Raw genomic sequence first — 20,760 nt, forward strand, 5'->3', positions numbered from 1 at the left:
TGTGCCTCGGTCGTATGCAGTCCTGATTGTGGCGCTCACCTGCACGGCGCCAAACACGCATACGACCATCATTGGCACCAAGGCAGAAGCGACTCTCATCGCTGAAGACGACACGTCTCCATTCGTCCCTCCATTCACGCCTGTCGCGACACCACTGGAGGCGGGCTGCACGATGTTGGGGCGTGAGCGGAAGACGGCCTAACGGTGTGCGGGACTGTAGCCCAGCTTCATGGAGACGGTTGCGAATGGTCCTCGCCGATACCCCAGGAGCAACAGTGTCCCTAATTTGCTGGGAAGTGGCGGTGCGGTCCCCTACGGCACTGCGTAGGATCCTACGGTCTTGGCGTGCATCCGTGCGTCGCTGCGGTCCGGTCCCAGGTCGACGGGCACGTGCACCTTCCGCCGACCACTGGCGACAACATCGATGTACTGTGGAGACCTCACGCCCCACGTGTTGAGCAATTCGGCGGTACGTCCACCCGGCCTCCCGCATGCCCACTATACGCCCTCGCTCAAAGTCCGTCAACTGCACATACGGTTTACGTCCACGCTGTCGCGGCATGCTACCAGTGTTAAAGACTGCGATGGAGCTCCGTATGCCACGGCAAAGTGGCTGTCACTGCCGGCGGCGGTGCACAAATGCTGCGCAGCTAGCGCCATTCGACGGCCAACACCGCGGTTCCTGGTGTGTCCGCTGTGCCGTGCGTGTGATCATTGCTTGTACAGCCCTCTCGCAGTGTCCGGAGCAAGTATGGTGGGTCTGACACACCGGTGTCAATGTGTTCTTTTTTCCATTTCCAGGAGTGTATTATACTAGAACTGACATGTATTTACATTTTCAATTAATTTGTGTGCATAGATCCTGTGAAATCAGTTCCCAGAACAATCACTCCTGGCCGTAATAACGGCCTAGGTACGCCTGGGCATTGAGTCAAACAGAGCTTGGATGGCGTGTACAGGTACAGGAGCCCATGCGGCCTCAACACGATACTACAGTTCATCAAGAGTAGTGACTGGCGTATTGTGACAAGCCAGTTGCTCGGCGACCAATTGACCAGACGTTTTCAGTTGGTGAGCGATCTGGAGAATGTGCTGGCCAGGGCAGCAGTCGAACATTTTCTGTATCCAGAAAGGCCCGTACAGGACCTGCAACATGCGATCGTGCATTATCCTGCTGAAATGTAGGGTAGAGCCACGGGTCGTAACACATCTGAAGTGTAACATCCACTGTTCAAAGTGCCGTCAATGCGAACAAGAGGTGACCGAGACGTGTAACCAATGGCACCCCACGGGTGATACGCCAGTATGGCGATGACGAATAGAGGCTTCCAACGTGCGTTCACCGCGATGTCGCCAAACACGAATGCGACCATCATGATGCTGTAAACAGACCCTGGATTCATCCGAAAAAATAATTTTTTGCCATTCGTACACCCAGGCTCGTCGTTGAGTACACCATAACAGGTGCTCCTGTCTGTGATGCAGCGTCAAGAGTAACCGAAGCCATGGTCTCCGAGCTAACAGTCCATGCTGCTGCAAACTTCGTCGAACTGTTCGTGCAGATGGTTGTTGTCTTGCAAACGTCTCCATGTTCTGACTCAGGGATCGATACGTGGCTGCACGATCTGGTGCAGCCACGCGGATAAGATGCCTGTCATCTCGACTGCTAGTAATACGTGGCCGTCGGGATCCAGCACGGCGTTCCGTATTACCGTCCTGAACCGACCGATTCCATATTCTGCTAACAATCATTGGATATCGACCAACGCGAGCAGCAATGTCGCGATACGATAAACCGCAATCGCGATAGGCTACAATCCGACCTTTATCAAAGTCGGAAATGTGATGGTACGCATTTCTTCTCCTTACACGAGGCATCACAACAACGTTACACCAGGCAACGCCGGTATGTATGAGAAATCGATTGGAAACTTTCCTCATGACAGCACGTTGTAGGTGTCGCCACCAGCGCCAACCTTGTATGAATGCTCGGAAATGCCAATCATTTGTATATCACAGCATCTTCTTCCTGTCGGTTACATTTCGCGTCTGTAGCACGTCATCTTCGTGGTGTAGCCATTTTAATGGCCAGTAGTGTACTATATGCCTGCGTGGTGTCTTTTGTTTTGGACATGTTCAAGAGTACAGACGCCACCCAGAATCCGCAGCTGTGATATATTTTATGTAAAATGAAGCTGGAGAAGCGGAGAAAGGAAAGGGAGGAGATCGCTGCTGTCAGCTGCATCGGAACATTACGCGGAATCAGCGACGACGAGTGGTAGTGTGTAGTGGACCGGGTCCCGAACTCAGGATCTCGTGCTTACTAGGCACATGAGTTAACCACTGCTCCATCCCTGATACAGCACTTGCAGACTCCCTCGACACCTATCCGCAGTCCCTGTCTTTTGCTCCACGCTCGCTAGACTGAGATTGTCACAGGAGGTCGGACGTGTTTGGGCGGCTGCACTGAAGACGGTGGATCCAATGCTTAGCTAGGCAGATGCACAGATACGTCTGACCTACTGCTGGAAACACAGTGTAGCGAGAATGGAGGAAATGGACAGGGACTGCAGGTAGGTGGCGCTCGATGGGAATGTGAGTCAACTGTTAGGCATGCCGAGAAAGTCTGCGCAGGTGCGACTGCCGGCACGGTAGCTCAGCGTGTTGGGTGAAAGGGTTAGCAGCTCTCCGTAATAATAATAATAATAATAATAATAAAACTGAATCAACGGCTCAGCACTGAACTTGCACACTTGTCATGGGACATCCGCACCAAACAAATGCAACGAACAAAATCGAACAAAATGGGAACAATAAAAAAAAGATGGGAATGTGGGTCAACCGTTAGTCGTGCCTTGAAAGTCCCCGCAGGTGCGACAACACTGCATCCCGGATCGCGCAGTGGTTAACACACCAGCCTAGTAAGCGGGAGGTCCTGGGTTCGAATCCCGGTCTGGTACACATTTTCACTCTTCGCCGTTGATTCTGCGTAATTCCCCGACGTAGCTGACAGCAGTGATTCCTTCCCTTTCCTTTCCTTTCTCCCTCTCTACACCTTCAATTTGCATATAATGAAATAAATGTGCCAAGTCACGCCACAAAGGTACAACTGGTGGCTCACAAATTCTTATGATGCAATTCATAAGACAGGAAAGAACTCGTTGTATACCCTGTCCGAGGCGATCTTTATTAAGAAAATTCTTACAATATTGAAATATGTACTACACAATAAATTGCGTTATGGTATGAAACTATAATTTCACTGAACAAAAATGGTGAGTAAAACAGATTGAGACACAAAGTAATTACAGATATCCACTGCGAGTGGATATTGATTTAAATCAATGGGGATAGTTGAAAATTTGTGCTCGCCCAGGATTCGAATCCAGGTCTCCTGATTACTAGGCAGCTGCTCTGAACACTGAGCCTTCATCTATATCTACATCTAAGTGATTGCTCTGCTATTCACAATAAAGTGCCTCGCAGAGGGTTCAATGAACCACCTTCAAGCTGTCTCTCTATCGTTCCACTTTCGAAACGCACGCGGGAAAAACGAGCACTTAAATGTTTCAGTGCGAGCCCTGATTTCTCTTATTTTATCGTGATGATCATTTCTCCTCTCCCTATGTAGGTGCGTGCCAACAGAATCTTTTCGCAATCGGAGGAGAAAACTGGTGATTAAAATTTCATGAGAAGATCCCGTCGCAACGAAAAACCATGTTTCAATGACTCCCACTCCTATTCACGTATCATGTCTCTGACACTAGGGGAGCTATTTCGCGATAATACAAAACGAGCTGCCCTTCTTTCTACTTTTTCGATGTCATCCGTCAGCCCCACCTATGTTGGTGCCACACATCACAGCAATACTCCAGAATAGGGTGGACAAGGGTGGTGTAAGCATTCTTTTTAGTAGACCTGTTGCGCCTTCTAAGTGTTCTGCCAATGAATCGCAGTCTTTGGTTTGCTCTACCCACAATATTATATACGTGATCGTTCCAATTTCGGTTATTTGTAATTGTAATCACTAAATATTTAGTTGAATTTACAGCCTTCAGATTTGTGTGACTTATCGCTTAATCGAAATTTAGCTGACTTCTTGTATTACTCATGTGAATAACTTCCCACTTTTCCTTATTCAGGGTCAACTGCCTCTTTTCGCACCATACAGATATCTTATCTAAATCATTTTGCAAGTCGTTTTGATCATCTGATGACTTTACAATACCATAAATGACAGCATCATCTGCAAACAATCTAAGACGGCCATTCAGATTGTCTCCTATGTCGTTAATATAGATGAACAATAGAGGGCCTATAACACTTCCTTGGGGAACGCCGGCTATTACTTATGTTTTATTCCATGACTTTCCGTCTATTACTACGAACTGTGACCTTTCTGACAGGAAATCACGAATCCAGTCGCACAACTGAGGCGATGCTCCGTAGGCATGCAGTTTGGTTAGAAGACACTTGTGAGGAACGGTGTCGAAAGTCTTCTGGAAATCTAAAAATATGGAATGAATTTGACATCCCCTATCGATAGCACTTATTATTTCATGAGTATAAAGAGCTAGTTGTGTTTCACAAGAACGATATTTTCTGAAACCGTGCTATGTGTCAATAAATCGTATTCTACGAGGTACTTCATAGCGTTCTAATACAGTATATGTTCCAAAACCCTACTGCAAATCGACGTTAGTGGTATAGGCCTGTAGTTCAGCGAACCGCGGGACTGCTACAGTCGCAGGTTCGAATCCTGCCTCGGGCATGGATGTGTGTGATGTCCTTAGGTTCGTTAGGTTTAAGTAGTTCAAAGTTCTAGGGGACTGATGACCTAAGTTGTTAAGTCCCATAGTGCTCAGAGCCATTTTGTAGTTCAGCGGATTACTCCTACTTCCCTTTTTGGGTATTGGTGTGACCTGAGCAATTTTCCAGTCTTTAGGTACGGATCTTTCTGTGAGCGAGTGGTTGTATACAACTGCTAAATATGGGGCTAATTTCTCAGCATACTCTGAGGGGAACCTGACTGGTATACAATCTGGACCGGAGGCCTTGCCTTTATTAAGTGATTTAAGCTGCTTTGCTACACCGAGGATATCTACTTCTATGTTTCTCATCTTGGCAGTTGTTCTTGATTGGAATTCAGGAATGTTTACTTCGTCTTCTTTGGTGAAGGAGTTTCGGAAAACCGTGTTTAATAACTCTGCTTTAGTGGCACTGCCATCAGTGACTTCACCGTTGTTATCGCGCAGTGAAGGTATTGATTGCGTCTTGCCACTGGTGTGCTTTATGTATGACCAGATCTCTTTGGGTTTTCTGCCAGATTTCGAGACAGAATTCCGTTGTAGAAATTATTAAAAGTATTTCGCATTGAAGAACGCGCCATATTTCTAACTTCTGTAAATTCAGACACGGTGGTCATCGCAGCTGCACATACTATCGTCGAACACCTCCCGTCACACCCAAATTCTCAACTTACCCACACACTACTAATAAGACGCCACGTATATATGAATATTACCATCACAAGATTAACCATCTGCAAACTTTGTATGTATAAGAAAAGGATGCGTTCATAATTAAAGTTATTTGTTAGATATCTGCAAATATCTGATTAACCTTGTGCTAATAACAGAAATTTTCATGCATTCAATGAAAATAAATCTACCTGAACGATAATCATTGATGACAAGAGAAGAGTTGAGATAAAACCCACATTACTGATGACCAGCGTCGGCTCACAATAAAATGAAGCTTTATTTACATTTTTGCATGAACTGAACTGTATTTGGAATATATGATGGTGGGGGGGATATTTTTTCTCCGTAAGAAATTTAAAGGAGGTGCTAGCCATTTAGTGTAATTTCCTTACACAAAAGGAAAAGCTAAAACTAGCACTTTGCTCTCACAATAATAACTAAGATGGGGGCAGAAACTCGGAACCTATATCTGTAAAAGTAGATGCATTTACAGAGCAAGGAAAACACCAACTGAATAGGTTTATCACCAAGAACAGTTGTCCCAAATCATTAATTAGATAGACGCAGAATTCCTTTACTGAAGAAAATCATTTAACTCGTTACCACACCTTACTTTACTATCGAAGATATGGCGTATCAAACTAAATTTGGGACTGGGCTGAGGATTTATTTATCGCTAGGAAAGACACAGAACATTATCTTTGATGGAGCAAATGTAGAGGGGTCGTCAGATTTACACCAGGGAAGTGTGTTGGTGCCTTTGATATTAATGGTGCACACTCTACAAGTCGCCGCCAGTCTTGGCCGGACTGTTTGACTGATACTGCACAATTTTTCATACTTAAATTCCCGCAGAGGAAATACATTTCTTGGATATAACAATAAACGGAGATAGCCGTAAGCACACATTTTACACCTTCAGAAAGCCAACAGCCACAGACACAATCATACATGCCACGGTCAACGACACACGAAGTCAAAATTCTGTGGCCATGCGACGCATCCTACACAGAGTAAATAATATCCCACTCAGCAAAGAACACTATGGAAAAGAATTACGAACAACACAACTCATACCAATAAACAATGGTTATAACACCCATGTAGTACAAGGACACAAGCACAAAATCAGAACACAACTAAAGGGAAATGATAACAAGAAGAGAATACAAACACCACAGCAAACACAGCAACGCTGATGACATGACTAACAGGAAGAACATACAAACACAAATCAGCACAGAGAATAGCAAATACACTAAACAATTAGGGATTATACATTGCTTACAGAACAAGAACAACCTCAGTTACATTTACATACAATCCAATTAAATACCGAGGAGAAGGTATACATCAGTTATAAGGTCCTAGATGTTCATCAATGTATTTGAGAATGTGAAAGCAGGAGTTTCAAAAGTTGATATGAAGAACATACACTTTGTGATCAAAAGTACCCGGACACCTGGCTGAAAATGACTTACAAGTTCGTCGTGCCCTCCATCGGTAATGCTGGAATTCAATATGGTGTTGGCCCACGCTTAGTTTTGATGACAACTTCCACTCTCGCTGGCATACGTTCAATCAGGTACTGGAAGGTTTCTTGGGAAATGGCAGCCCATTCTTCACGCAGTGCTGCACTGAAGAGAGGTATCGATATCGATCGGTGAGGCCTGGCACGAAGAAGTCGGCGTTCCGAAACATCCCAAAGGTGTACTACAGGATTCAGGTCAGGACTCTCTGTAGGTCAGTCCACTACAGGGATGCTATTGTCGTGTAACCACTCCGCCACAGGACGTGCATTATGAACAGGAGCTCGATCATGTTGAAAGATGCAATCGCCATCCCTGAATTGCTCTTCAGCAGTGGGGAGGGAAGGAAGAAGGTGCCTAAAACATCAATGTAAGCGTGTGCCGTCATAGTGCCCCGCCAAACAACAAGGGGTGCAAGCCCCTTCCATGAAAAACACGACCACACCATAACACCACCGCCTCCGAATTTTACTGTTGGCACTATACAAGCTGGCAGATGACGTTCACCGGGCATTCGCCACATCCACACACTGCCATCAGATCGCCTCATTTTGTACCGTGATTCGTCCCTCCACACAACGTTTTTCCACTGTCCAATCGTCCAATGTTTACGCTACTTACACCAAGTGAGGCGTCGTTTGGCATTCACCGGCGTGATTTGTGGCTTATGAGCAGCCGCTCGACCATGAAACCCAAGTTTTCTCAACTCCCGCCTAACTTTCATAGTACTGGCAGTGGTTCCTTATGCAGTTTGGAATTCCTGCATGATGGTCTGGATAGATGTCTGCCTATTACACATTACGCCCCTCTTCAACTGTTGGCGGTCTCTGTCAGTCAACAGACGAGGTCGGTCTGTCTGCTTTTGTGCTGTACGTGTCCCTTCACGTTTCCACTTCACTATGACATCGGAAATAGTGGACCTAAGGATGTTTAGGAGTGTGGAAATCTCGCGTACAGACGTATGACACAAGTGACACTCAACCACCTGACCACATTCGAAAACCGTGAGTTCCGCATTTCGCCCCATTCTGCTCTCTCACATGTCTAATGACTACTGAGGTCACTGATATGGAGTACATGGCGGTAGGTGGCAGCACAATGCACCTAATATGAAAAACGTATATTTTGGGGGTGTCCGGATACTTTTGATGACTTAGTGTCTAATAAGCTGGAAGTATGGAAGTGGCCATTCTACCTATGCTGAACACCTGATGAAACGTGGACATAAACCATTCAACATGAAAACTTCATGAAAATTATTAAAGAGAACAATTTCAACAAAAAACTCTTTAAAATTTTGGAAGAGCTTTCACATACAAAGAGCCCATGCTATGAAAAAGAAAGTAATTAATCACTAAATTAATGTAAGCAGTAACTCATTGATCGCGTTAGCCACTAAAACAATAACAGCATTCTAAAACAGTACCAGACTAAATAAGTAATCAATTCCCCTCCGCTCCTCTCCCCACCCTCTCTCCCTCCCTCTCTCTCTCTCTCTCTCTCTCTCTCTCTCTCTCTCTCTCTCTCTCTCTCCCTCCCTCTCTCTCTCTCTCTCTCACACACACACACACACACAAACACGAACACGGAAGCACACAAACACACACACACACACACACACACACAAGGAAGAATAACACATTTACGCATAACTTCACATACGCACACTCTCAGAGAACCCCTTGAGTGCAAGGTTGCGAGTTCAGTCTTCATTAAGGCTTATTTGAAAGTGTTGTGTTAGCAGTTATGACAGGAAAAGTATTAGCTCCTAATGACTCACCATGTTTGTAAGAGGCGGACAGAAAATGAGTGTCCAGTAGGTGCAGAAATCAACCTTCTAAGGGATGCATGTATTTCACTTCGCAAAATGGACATCGCCGACATTCAAGAAACGCTCAAACATACCATTATATTGCACTATAAACACAGAAATAAAAATGGCGCGCCATAGCGATCACAGAGTTTCACACCATCGAGATCGAAGGTGAACTTCTTGGGAGTTACAAACCGTGCTGGACGCTCAGCTAAGTATCCACTCTTGCAGAACGCATACACAATTATATTGGTGTAAATGGGTCATGAGAACAGATGGAATGTGATGGCATGCGACCGGATGCGAAACAGTTTGTCGTGGAGCTTCTCGTGAAACTGGCTATTCTTTAAGGTGTAGCTGCAGATAATGCGATAATATGTTCTAAGTGGTATGAATTGCAATGTCACACACTTTTCAGGAGGAGGTACAGTTCGCTCTAAAAAGAGTATGATTTTTACACGCTGACCACTAATCAAGCAAAAACACGTTATTTTGACCAGCTATTGGCCAAAAGCAGTGTTCATTCCGTAGTAATAGTTCTCCTACGCCTAGTTTCCCATTCTTGCTTGCTTTGACGTAAATATTCATACGCTGTTTGCAAGATCACGCACACAAGAACGAATCGTTGGAGACAGACCACTTCCATCTTGTCGCGCACAATAAATAACTTTCTAACCAATTTACCACCCAGATTAACAATTGGCTTAATTATATACGAATGCGTTAAGTAATTGATGTTCAGGGTTCATTACATAACATTTATCGTTTTCAATGGATCCCTTGTAGAGCAGACTCTGCGACGTGAAAAGAGTCAAAAGTTTTTTTTTTTTTTTACTCAGATACATGGATATTGTACAAATCTAAGGCAGACAGAGTTATGAGCTATAATCCTTGTGAAGATATTCATCGATGGAGTAGAAGGAGTTAGCCAACAGGAAGTTCTTTAATTCACTCTGAAACCGACCTTTATCACTTACAAGACCTTTGATATGCTCTGGTAAGTTATTAAATATATGAGTACCCATGTATTTGACTCCTTTTTGTACTAATGTTAAGCTTTTATAGTCCTTATACAGATTGTTTTGGTTCTGGTATTATAATCATGTTTTGCACTATTTTGTGTAAAAAGAGACATGTTGGATTTGAGAAAGGACATCAATGAGTATGTGTACTGAGAAGTAGTAGTTAGAATACCAAATTTCTTAAAGGGGTCTCTGCATGATGATCTGGGACTGACACCAGATGTAATTCTAATGACTCATTTCTGAATTGTGAATTATTCCATAACTCATTAGTGAATGGAAGTAGGCCAAATAAACTAACTTCTTCATTTTTAAATCCCCTATTTCTACTATCAGGAGTGATGCAAATGTAGCTGAACTAAGGCGTTTCATTAAGTCTAGAGTGTGAGTTTTCCAATTTAGGTTGTGGTCAATTTGTAGCTCTAAAAATTTGACACTGTCTAGAGCTTTAATTTCATTGTTTGAGCACATTATACTTATAGGGTCAGGTATTCTTTGTGAGGTACCAAACTGTATGTACTGGGTCTTGTCAGGATTCAGTGGCAATCCATTCACTGTGAACCACCCTTTGATACTTACAAACATTTCATTGGCTGATTGCTCAGTGAGATCATGGGTACTGTTTTTATAGCAATACTTGTATCATCTGCAAATTAGACAAAATTTGCATTTTGTGGCACTGCATATGGAAGGTTATTAATATATAAGAGGAACAACAAGGGACCTAAAATAGAGCCCTGGGGCACCCCTTATCTGGTGGTTTCGTATTTTGAATGAGTATTGTTATGTGGTAAGCCTGATACAGGCACCACTGTTCTCTATTAAAAACATAGGATGAGAACCATGAGCCTGCTACTCCTGTTATCCCATAATATTTTAACTTCTGTATAAGGATATCATGCTTAACACAATCAAAAGCTTTATCCAGATCACAGAATATTCCAAGTGGAAATAACTTTTGATTTATTGATTCTGTAAAAGTGAATACAACTTGATCAGTTGACAATCCTTTCCGAAATCTTAACTGTTTGCGAATGAGAATATTTTTCTGTATTAAGTGTTTATAAAGTCTATTGTAGATAACCTTTTCAAACACTTCTGAAAATATTGCCAATAATGAAATGGGACAGAAGTTTTCCACTGATGATTTGTCTCTTTTTTATCTAATGGGTTGACAATTGCATATTTAAGCCTATCTGGAAAAGTACCACTGTGGACAGATTCATTACACAAGTAATTCAGTTTGTCACAAAGTTCTTACGAGCAACATTTAAATGTGGTAGAGCTGATTTCATCATAACCACTGGAACATTTGTTTTTGAGAGAGCTAATAATATTAGAAATCACTTTTGGTGTGGTAGGATATAGTTGAATATTGTTAAACTTGTGCAGAAATGCATTTTTTAATTATGTTAAGCTGTCTTCTGAGGAACTATGCAAACCTAAGTTGTCTGCTACCGAAAGAAAAAAGTTGTTGAAAGCGTCTGCAATTTTGGAGGTATCTCTGATCAACTCATTATTTACATTTAACATAATTTCCTCATATTCCTGATTAGTTTTCCTTGTTTCACTTTTTACTATGTTCCATATAGTTTTTATCTTGTTATTAGAGGCATTCACTTTTTTTGAAAATAAATAAATTCTGAGATTGTGATTACTTTGTTTAGAATTTTACAATATAATTTGTAATGTTATTTAGCTCTGTAGTCATCATTTTCCCTTGACATTAAGTACAGTCTTCTTTTTGTTTTGCAAGATCCTTTTATTCCATTTTTAATTGTAGGTTTTGAAACATTTAATCTATTTGCTGTAATTACTTTCTTAGGGCAGCAGTTTTCAGTGTGACCTATGAGTGTAGTAGAGAAACAGTTATATTTTTCATTTATCCTGGGTGAATTATATAGATCTTTCCATCCTGTACTCCTCAAACAGTTTTTATACCGTCAATTCCTGTTTCATTTATTATTCGAATAGTTTTCCACTTCCTGTTATTGGCTGAATCAGACCCCACTATATTAAATGCAAGCAACTGGGCATCATGATGTGAAAGGCCATTAAATATTGGATTTATACTAATATTTGCAAGTGTGGTAGTATCTATGAAAATGTTATCAATAGCAGTGCTGCTGGTACACCTAACCCTGGTTGGGAACTGTATTAAGGGAATGACATTATAATAAGTGGTAAGAGACTCTACTATGGATCTTGAGTAACTATCCTCCAGAAAATTTAAATTAAAATCTCCACTTAGCATGAGTTCATTATTTTTAGAAGTTAAGAAATTAAATACTGCATCAAGCTGTTTAGTGAACAGTTGGAAATTACCAGTTGGAGCCCTGTATATTGTGACTATAATTATTTTTCTTTTATGTGTTTCTACTTGTGTGGCACGTGCTTCAAGAGGCTAATCATTACAGTATTTAAGAATGTCAGTGGTTTTATAATTGTGACTCTATCTACTGTAAGTGGCAACTTTCTCCACCTCTTTTCTACAATACTTTGAAGCTAAGGTATACCCTTCCATATTAAGCATTTCAATTTCACTACCTAAATGATGTTCAGAAATACAAATAATATCAACAGGATTTGTAGACTGTAGCTCATCTAAACAGATCTGAAATTCATTAATTTTGTTTTTTAAACCTCTGATATTTTGATGTAGTAAATTTACTGTTTATTTTTTGACTTCACTAGTATTATGCTTAACATTTTCAGATACATTTTGGTCCAATAGTGAATGTGTAGATAATTTCCCCTTCATATCTCGATTGGTCGGAGCTGAAAACAAATTCATTACTGAACGATGGGATAAGTTTGTTTATCTCATCTACAAATTTTAGTGGGATTCCGCAACTTGCTGTGCGTCGTCAAGTTGACGCATTGTTCGAAATTTCGTTATCTTAAATCTTCAAATTGTATAGCTCTGCTTGAAGTTATCCAACCATTTACTGTTCGCTTGAAATTACTGTAATGTATGCCGCACTCAATTTGATGTGCATAACGTAGTAGGTCACTACCTTGCACATCCTGTAAATTGCATCGAGCGTCCTCGAAAAGCGCAAACACCAATTTTTGTAACAAGTGCGCTTTGTCCTCGCTTGAATATCCGCGGTTTTTATTATACACTACACAGTATTTTTTTTTATCTGGCACTTCTTTCTCACTCTATGAAATTCCTTGTGTTCCTTTCTGACGAAATGTCACCTTCAGTAACTGTTGTTGTACATACAATGCTAATTTTTCTTTGTTTATTGTTGCCATTGCTCACTTTCGTATCAACACTACTACCACTGTACCAGTTACTCTTCGACCAAGTAGTTCAACTACGTTCCATAGCCACTTGCTGAGTTCACCATTGGACGCCTACACTTCCGCCCCCTGTTGCCATTAGCAGCCAATACTGTGGGTTCATAGTGGACATCACGTGGGGGCGTCGAATGACGTAATCGTCATTGGCCTTTTGCAATCTTACGCTCAAGGGTTTCCTTGTGAGACAAAAACATACACAGAAAAATATGAACAAATATCAAACCACTTATACACAGCACACACAAGAGGCAAAAGATAAACACACAGTGGCAGTTGGTAACACTACAGACTGTAGACAAACGCGTTCAACACATGTGAAAAGTGCAAGTGAAGTGTTGTAATAAATGTGGGTAAAGCAAAAAGTCGAAAATTGCCCATCTTGATTACGGAGACCAAATAAACACGTCTCCAGGACAATAGAGATGCAGGCCACACACATCCCTTCATGATGATCATATTTCCCGACAGCAATAGCATTTCTTAGCAAGATAATGCGCCATGTCTCACAGCCAGGGTAGGTGGGGGGGGGACACGGAGTGGTTCGAGGAACACAATGGCGACTTCCAATTGATGTAGTGACCCTCCAACTTGTCAGATCTGAATTCGATCAAACACATCTGGGGGGTGATTGGACGTGGCGTCCTACCTCATCGCCCCTCCCCGGAATTTACGAGAATTAAGTGACTTGTGGGTGCAGATGTGGTGCCATTTCTCTCCAGCGACCTACCAAGGCGTCATTGCTTCTGTGCCACAGTGCGTCGCCGCTGTTTTCCGTGCCAAAGGACGACATATCTGTGATTAGGTAGATGGTCATAAAGTTCTGGCTGATCATTGTAGATGGGCCTACGATTTATATCACATAGTAGGGGAATGACACAAGGCATTATTCTTATTTCCTTTATGTTTCAGATCATAGCACACCGCAGAAACGACTGTAAATGAAAGTGGAGTGTAATGTTCGATACATACGTGCTGAGCAATGCCTGAAATGGTATACAGAGTGATAGCACTGAACACTGGACGATTGGAAATGAGTGCTTTAGAGTGGTGTACGCTACCTGCCATCAGTGAAGTACAGAAATGACGGTGTTACGGAATTGTAATGTTTTTCGTGGTCAGGGCTTGGTCTCATTATTTTACGTAAGAAGACACTAAATGCAGAAGGATATGAAGACGTTTGGTGGTATTGTGTATTACGTACTGTAAAGCAGCAGTTCGGAGAAAGTAAATGTTTTTATCAACTTGATAATGCATCCTATCAAAAAGTAGGACCTGTGAAACAATGGTGTGCGGACAATAACATTCCTGAAGTAGAGTGGCCCGCCTCGAGTGTCGACCTGAACGCGATGGAAGACTTCTGGAATGAGTTAGAATGCTGACTTCATGCCGGACCTGAGCGTCCGACATCCATAGTTTTGGCTATTGCGTAAGAACTGATTGTCATTTTCACAGAGACACTGAAATGTCTGATCGAAAGTCTGCCCAGCAGAAATCAAGATATCATAAAGGCAAAGGATGGCCACATCTCGAACTTACATTTTTACAGTATCACTTTTCTTTGCTAGGACAGTTGGTGCAACATAAACCAACCTAAAGCGGCATTATTGAAAAGAGGAGCATCGATTTTCACTAGAAAGTTTGCCATGGGTAGCAGAATGAATGTGGAGACATTCTAGCAGTCGAGAAACGTCTGTAAAAATGTTCATTCTGAAACAGTTTATGTAATTATTGGTTTTCATCGAATAGGATGCAGTGAGTTATGGGCTTCTACAGAAGAATTCGAAATATCATAGTCGGCACTAGTCCAAGTGCTCGGAATGAAATAAAAAAACACATACGGTTCCGATGACATTCTACAAGATAGTAGATGTATGGTGGGCCTACTGTGATTTTTGGGACATGAGGAACAGTAAGCGGTAATGGGGATTCCCCTCTCAATAATACAAATAAATGTTGACGCGGTTTGCTCTATGATTATGTCTTCTTTACAACGCAGAAGGTCTCCTATGTTTCTCTAGAGGCTTGCAGCTGGGGAAGAACCTGAACATGATAAATCTTAGAAAGTATCAACAGGTGTCTTCTTGTCTCTCGGAAAAATAACAAGTCTCCCAGTTTGCTTAGGTTTCTGTTTTCTCACAATTGATGGCAAACTGACGTTTTCTGGAATGTGACTGCACAATTCCTGCTGATTCAGCAAGGAGGTTTGTGCATGAAAGCAGTATCCATTTCTTGCACAGTTTATGTGGTTAAATGGTTGTTAATGTTCCTGCTGCCGATTTCCTAAATGAAACCAATCACAGCGTCTGTCACTTGACAGCTTGTTCGAAGGAAATGCAAAAACTTTACAACAAAAACAGAAAACACTGTCTTTATATTTCGAATACACAAACCATTAACGACACCTTCTTTTTACATTTGGTGAAGTGCTTATGTAAAAATGAGTTGAAAATTTTCTTCTATTGACATTCAAGGGATACTCAGAATTTACAGTGTTAGTGGGACCTTTCTGTACAACTTCATCTGTCATGGAGGATGTTAAGGTATTCGGCCAAATTCCTGTGTCCAAATTTGTTACTACTTCAAAATTGTTATTACTAGGCCTACGTGAATGTGGAATAACAGGAATTCCACACTCCACTGCTTCATGTTCACTTGTATCTAAAGCACCACATGATGAGAGTCTACTGTTAATGCCATCGACCTTAAAGCACACTGTAGTCTATTTGAAGTTGTTGGTCGAAGAAATTTTTCGATAGTGCCTTTTTGTCAGTTCAAATACTGTTCATGCTGTAGCTTTTTCTTGATCTTTTGAGCACACAGACTGCACACATAACACGTGAAACAGCGTGAACCGGAAAAGTATCGTACGTTTAAACTGCCGACAATGAACAAATCATATCTGTAGGAAACACCTGCTGACAGAAGATTGTAATGCTTGATGTTAGCCACAATAATGAATAGAAAGGGTGCGGAGACGCGCTCAGAAATAATAAATAGCGTACCTCGTAATTTATGCGTGAGCAATAGTCGTGTGTTGACAGTAAATAGTCATTGTCATAACTCATGGTTCCCTCGACGTCGGTGCAGGCATAATTATCTGAGGCGTACTTCAGTGGCCACAGTTGCGTCACAGTACGTATATAGTTGCATTATACTACATTAAAAGTAGTTTCAGAAACATCTTACTTATTTTTTCAATTTATCTGTAATAACAAAATTACGGGTGACAGTTTTCAAATTATGTTCTAACGTTTTCAGTAGGGCGCCTGGCAGGGCGGGAGCCTCTCCAGTTGCACCATTTGCACATGCCTAAGGCCGGCCATGTATTAACAAATAGAGAACACAGAAGAAGAAGATATTCTGTAAGCACGGGAGACTAGTTAAGAACTAGAATAGTGCTACTCGAGATATGCCTCTATTCTGAAGGATGTTTTCACACTCACTTTCGCGAAAAGTCGCAAAAACAAAAAGAACTAATCAGTCGCCGATGCCGAACAAGAACGCCTCAGGCGGCTGGTGCGCGAAATCTTTGACAGCTGTGAAGCGTGCTTTCGGACGTGATAGCGTCTTCTCTGGCCTGCTGAGATCAGATGGGTATTTGGTTATGTTTTTGTGGTAGAATTAACTTGGCATCAGCGTGCCACTGGAGGAGCATTCTTTCTGCCTTTAGTCAGAGCGTATCTGATTGACTCCTTTCTGTTTGGCATAGTGATGGAAGATTGAACTTTATTGCAAAGTATTTTGAATGGGAGATGTGTCTTGCGCCTGCACAGCGAGTGGAAGGGAGTGAAGCAAGGACGCACTGCTCTGCAGTTAGGTGGAGAGCCACAGTCCTTATGAACTCACTGTTTGGAGGTAGGGCTCGTCAAAAGACAAACTCAGTGTTTGGACCTCAACAGCTGTTAGGTGTTCAAATTTCTAAGAGTAACTGATTATGTGTTGGAATTTAGAAAGTTTTCAGTAGGCTGTACGTTGTCACGATTAGAGCCAAACATTTGTCGCTTGCATTGGTGGTACCGCAGACTTCGATGGGCGACCGACGGATGACGGAGACAGACTGTGGTAGCATCATATTTGCCCCCGCTGCTGGTGTGGAAGACGAGGAAGAGAACCGCAGCCGCACTGCGTCTGCTGTCAGCGTAACCAACAAGCGGGTCACAGTTAGAACAGCGCAGTTCGAAGCAATGAGTTCAGATTCGAAGAAACAGGAAGGGATTCATATCGGAGAAAGCTGGGATAACTTAACAGAAATGTGAATAAACTGGGGAACCGAGCTTATGCAAATGTTGCTGACCTTGCATGTTTCTCTTCTAAACCTTTCAGAACTAATTTGTCACTCATTTGATAAATTATTAAATTAGTGAAAACATGTGGCGAGGTGACAGAAGACAAGTAACTACACTTGCTTACTTCCATAACCCAAACAAAGTCTCTGCTGCACAAATTGTGAATGTGTCATTTTGCGTTTGTTTCTCTTGGTTATTAAGTTTGTACACTGAAGAGCCAAAGAAACTGGCGCACGTACCTAAATCGTGTATGGCTCCCGCGAGCACGCAGAAGTGGCGAAACATGACGTGAATGGACTCAACTTATGTCTGAAGTAGTGCTGGAGGGAATTGATACCATGAATTTTGCAGGGCTGTCCGTAAATCCGTAAGAGTACGAGGGGGATGAGATCTCTTCTGAACAGCACATTGAAAGGCACTCCTGATATGTTCCATACTGTTCATGTCTGGGGGGCTCAGTGACCAGCGGAAGTATTTAAGCTCAGAAGAGTGTTCCGGAGCCACTCTGTAGCAATGTCCTGCTGGAATTGGCCAAGTCCGTCGGAATGCGTAATGGACATGAACGGATGCAGGTGAGCAGACAGGATGCTTACGCACGTGTCACCTGTAAGAGTCGTATCTAGACGTATCATGGGTCCCATGTCCGCCCCGGTAGCTGAGTGGTCTGCGTGACAGACTGTCAATCTTAAGGGCCCGGGTTCGATTCCCGGCTGGGTCGGAAATTTTCTCCACCCAAGGACTGGGTGTTGTGTTGTCCTAATAATCATCATTTCATCACCATCGACGCGCAGGTCGCCGAAGTGGCGTCAAATCGAAAGACCTGCACCAGGCGAACGGTCTACCCGACGGGAGGCCCTAGCCACACGACATTTCCATTTCCATGGGTCCCATATCACTCCAGCTGCACACGCATGACACAATTCCAGAGCCTCCATCAGTTTGAGCAGTCCCCTGCTGACATGCAGCGTCCATGGATTCATGAGGTTGTCTCCATACCCGTACACGTCCATCCGCTCGATGCAATTTGAAACGAGAGTCTTCCGACCAGGCAACATGTTTCCAGTCATCAACAGTCCAATGTCGGTGTTGACGGGCCCAGGCGCGGCGTAAAGCTTTGTGTCGTGCAGTCATCAAGGGTATACGAGTGGGTCTTCGGCTCTCAGAACCCATATCGATGATGTGTCGCTGAATAGTTCGCATGCTGACGCTTACTGACGGCCCAGCACTGAAATCTACTTAAATTTGCGCAAAGGTTGCACTTCTGTCACGTTGAACGGTTCTCTTCAATCATCGTTGGTCCAGTTCTTGGAGGATCTTTTACGGCCGCAGTGATGTCGGAGATTTGATGTTCTACTGGATTTCAAATATTCACGGTATATGCGTGAAACGGTCTTACTGGAAAATCCCCCTTCATCGTTCTCTTGGAGTTGCTGTGTCCCATCAAATGGTTCAAATGGCTCTGAGCAGTCCCCTAGACTTAGATCTACTTAAACCTGACTAATCTAAGGACATCACACACACGCATGCCCGAGGCAGGATGCGAACCTGCGACCGTAGCAGCAGCGAGGTTGCAGACTGAGGCGCCTAGAACCACTTGGCCACAGCGGCCAGCAGATGAACATCGACAAAAGGTGAAGGAAGGTAATGGAATAAAGTCAGGAAATGGGACACTGAGAGAAGGAGAATGGTCTGCTATTTGGGAAACAAAATAACTGACCATGCCCGATGTTAATCGGATCTAAAATGCACAGTACCGCAAGCAAGAAAATCGTATTCGAAAAAAAGCAAAGTTGTTAACACTGACTATGAATTTAAGTGTTAGGTATTTATCTCGATTCCAACCTTGTAAGAAAGCGAAACGCTCATCAGGAACAGCTGGCAGAAATTTTAAAAATGAAGAACGGTGTTGAAAATTGGATTGGTAGATCGAGGTACTCTATCGAAACAGTGAGTATTTCGGAAAGCAGGGAAGAGTGTGAGGAAAGGATTGGCGAGGGAGACCCAGGCTTGATTTCAGAAAACAGGTTCAAACGGTTGTAGGTGGCAGTAGTTATGCAAAGAATAATAAGACAGACTAGCGTGGAGAGGTAGGTCAAACTAGTCTTCGGACTGAAGTTCACAATGAAGAAAACTTGTTTACAACATCTTTAGCAAGAGACACTTTCACATGAGTTTCTTAACGTTTTCTCCTGTTGACCCATAGGAAGATCAGCATTTTCTTACAAGGCATAACTACGTTTACCGCAACTGACATCTATATTTACGTCTACATCAACATCTACGTCAGCATTCTGGAAACGACCTGACAGTTTGTGGTGGAGGGTACTTCTGGTTCCACTGTTTGATACCCCCTTCCCCCGTTCTATTCGCGAGTGGCGTGGAGAATGACTGTCGGTAAAGTTCTATATTAGGTCTAGTTTCTCAAATTTGCTTGTTGTTGTCATTTCGCGTGCTGTGTGTGGGAGGAAATAAAACGTTGTATGAGTCATCGTGGAACCCTGAACGTACTCTCTCGGAATTTCAGTTGTCAACCCCTGCATGAGGCACAGCGCCTCTCCTGCGGCGTGTGCCGCCGGAGCTTGTTGAACATCTCTGTAACGCCGACCCTGCGATGACACACATTGCCCGTACTTTGTATCTTCTCTGCTTCTTCCATTAGTCCTTCTAGGAACAATTCTCAAGAATCGATCGAACAAGCGCCTTATAAGGCACTCCGTTAGTGGATGAATTTCATTTCCTTAAGATCCTTCCTCTGAATCTCAGCCTGGCATCTGCTTTTCCTACGATTTGTTTTATGTAGTCATTCCACTTAATGTCGCGGCGGATGCTTACCATTAAACACTTTACTGCAGCTACTGTTTCCTGCAATTTCTCGTCAATTGTGTAGTTGTACAGTAGTGGATTTCTTCTTCTACGTATACGCAACCGGTCACAAAAACTGACAACGGCCAAGAGAGAGAGAGGTGTGCAAACCACATGCTTCTCCGTATTCACATCCCGTGACACCTGTTGGCTGAGGATGACAGTGCGGTCGGTCGGTACCGTTGGGCTTTCCGAGGCCTGTTCTCACGGGGAGAGGGAGAGAGAGAGAGAGAGAGAGAGACAGAGAGAGAGAGGATGTATAAGCAATGCGGCAATATGTTACATTTATTATCGCTCAGGGTCAGCAATCAGTCCATGCACCATTAATCAATCCTTTACAGATCCTTTCCCAAATCGACCTCTTGTTTATCTGGAGACTGAGACTTCCTTCCACCTTTATGTTTAGTAGACCAAGTTTCCAGCACTCTATGCTGTAATGGCACCAACTGCTGTATC

The 20,760-nt window shown here is 43.0% G+C and overlaps 1 protein-coding gene across 1 annotated transcript in view; it reads right to left on the bottom strand.

The window, feature by feature from the left end:
• LOC126456621 (transmembrane protease serine 9-like) overlaps positions 1-20,760 on the bottom strand; it is an 82,306-nt gene that overhangs the window by 29,385 nt on the left and 32,161 nt on the right. The window lies entirely within an intron of this gene.

The sequence above is a fragment of the Schistocerca serialis genome, chromosome 2 (genome assembly GCF_023864345.2).
Source record: "Schistocerca serialis cubense isolate TAMUIC-IGC-003099 chromosome 2, iqSchSeri2.2, whole genome shotgun sequence".
In the NCBI taxonomy this organism is placed as follows: domain Eukaryota; kingdom Metazoa; phylum Arthropoda; class Insecta; order Orthoptera; family Acrididae; genus Schistocerca; species Schistocerca serialis.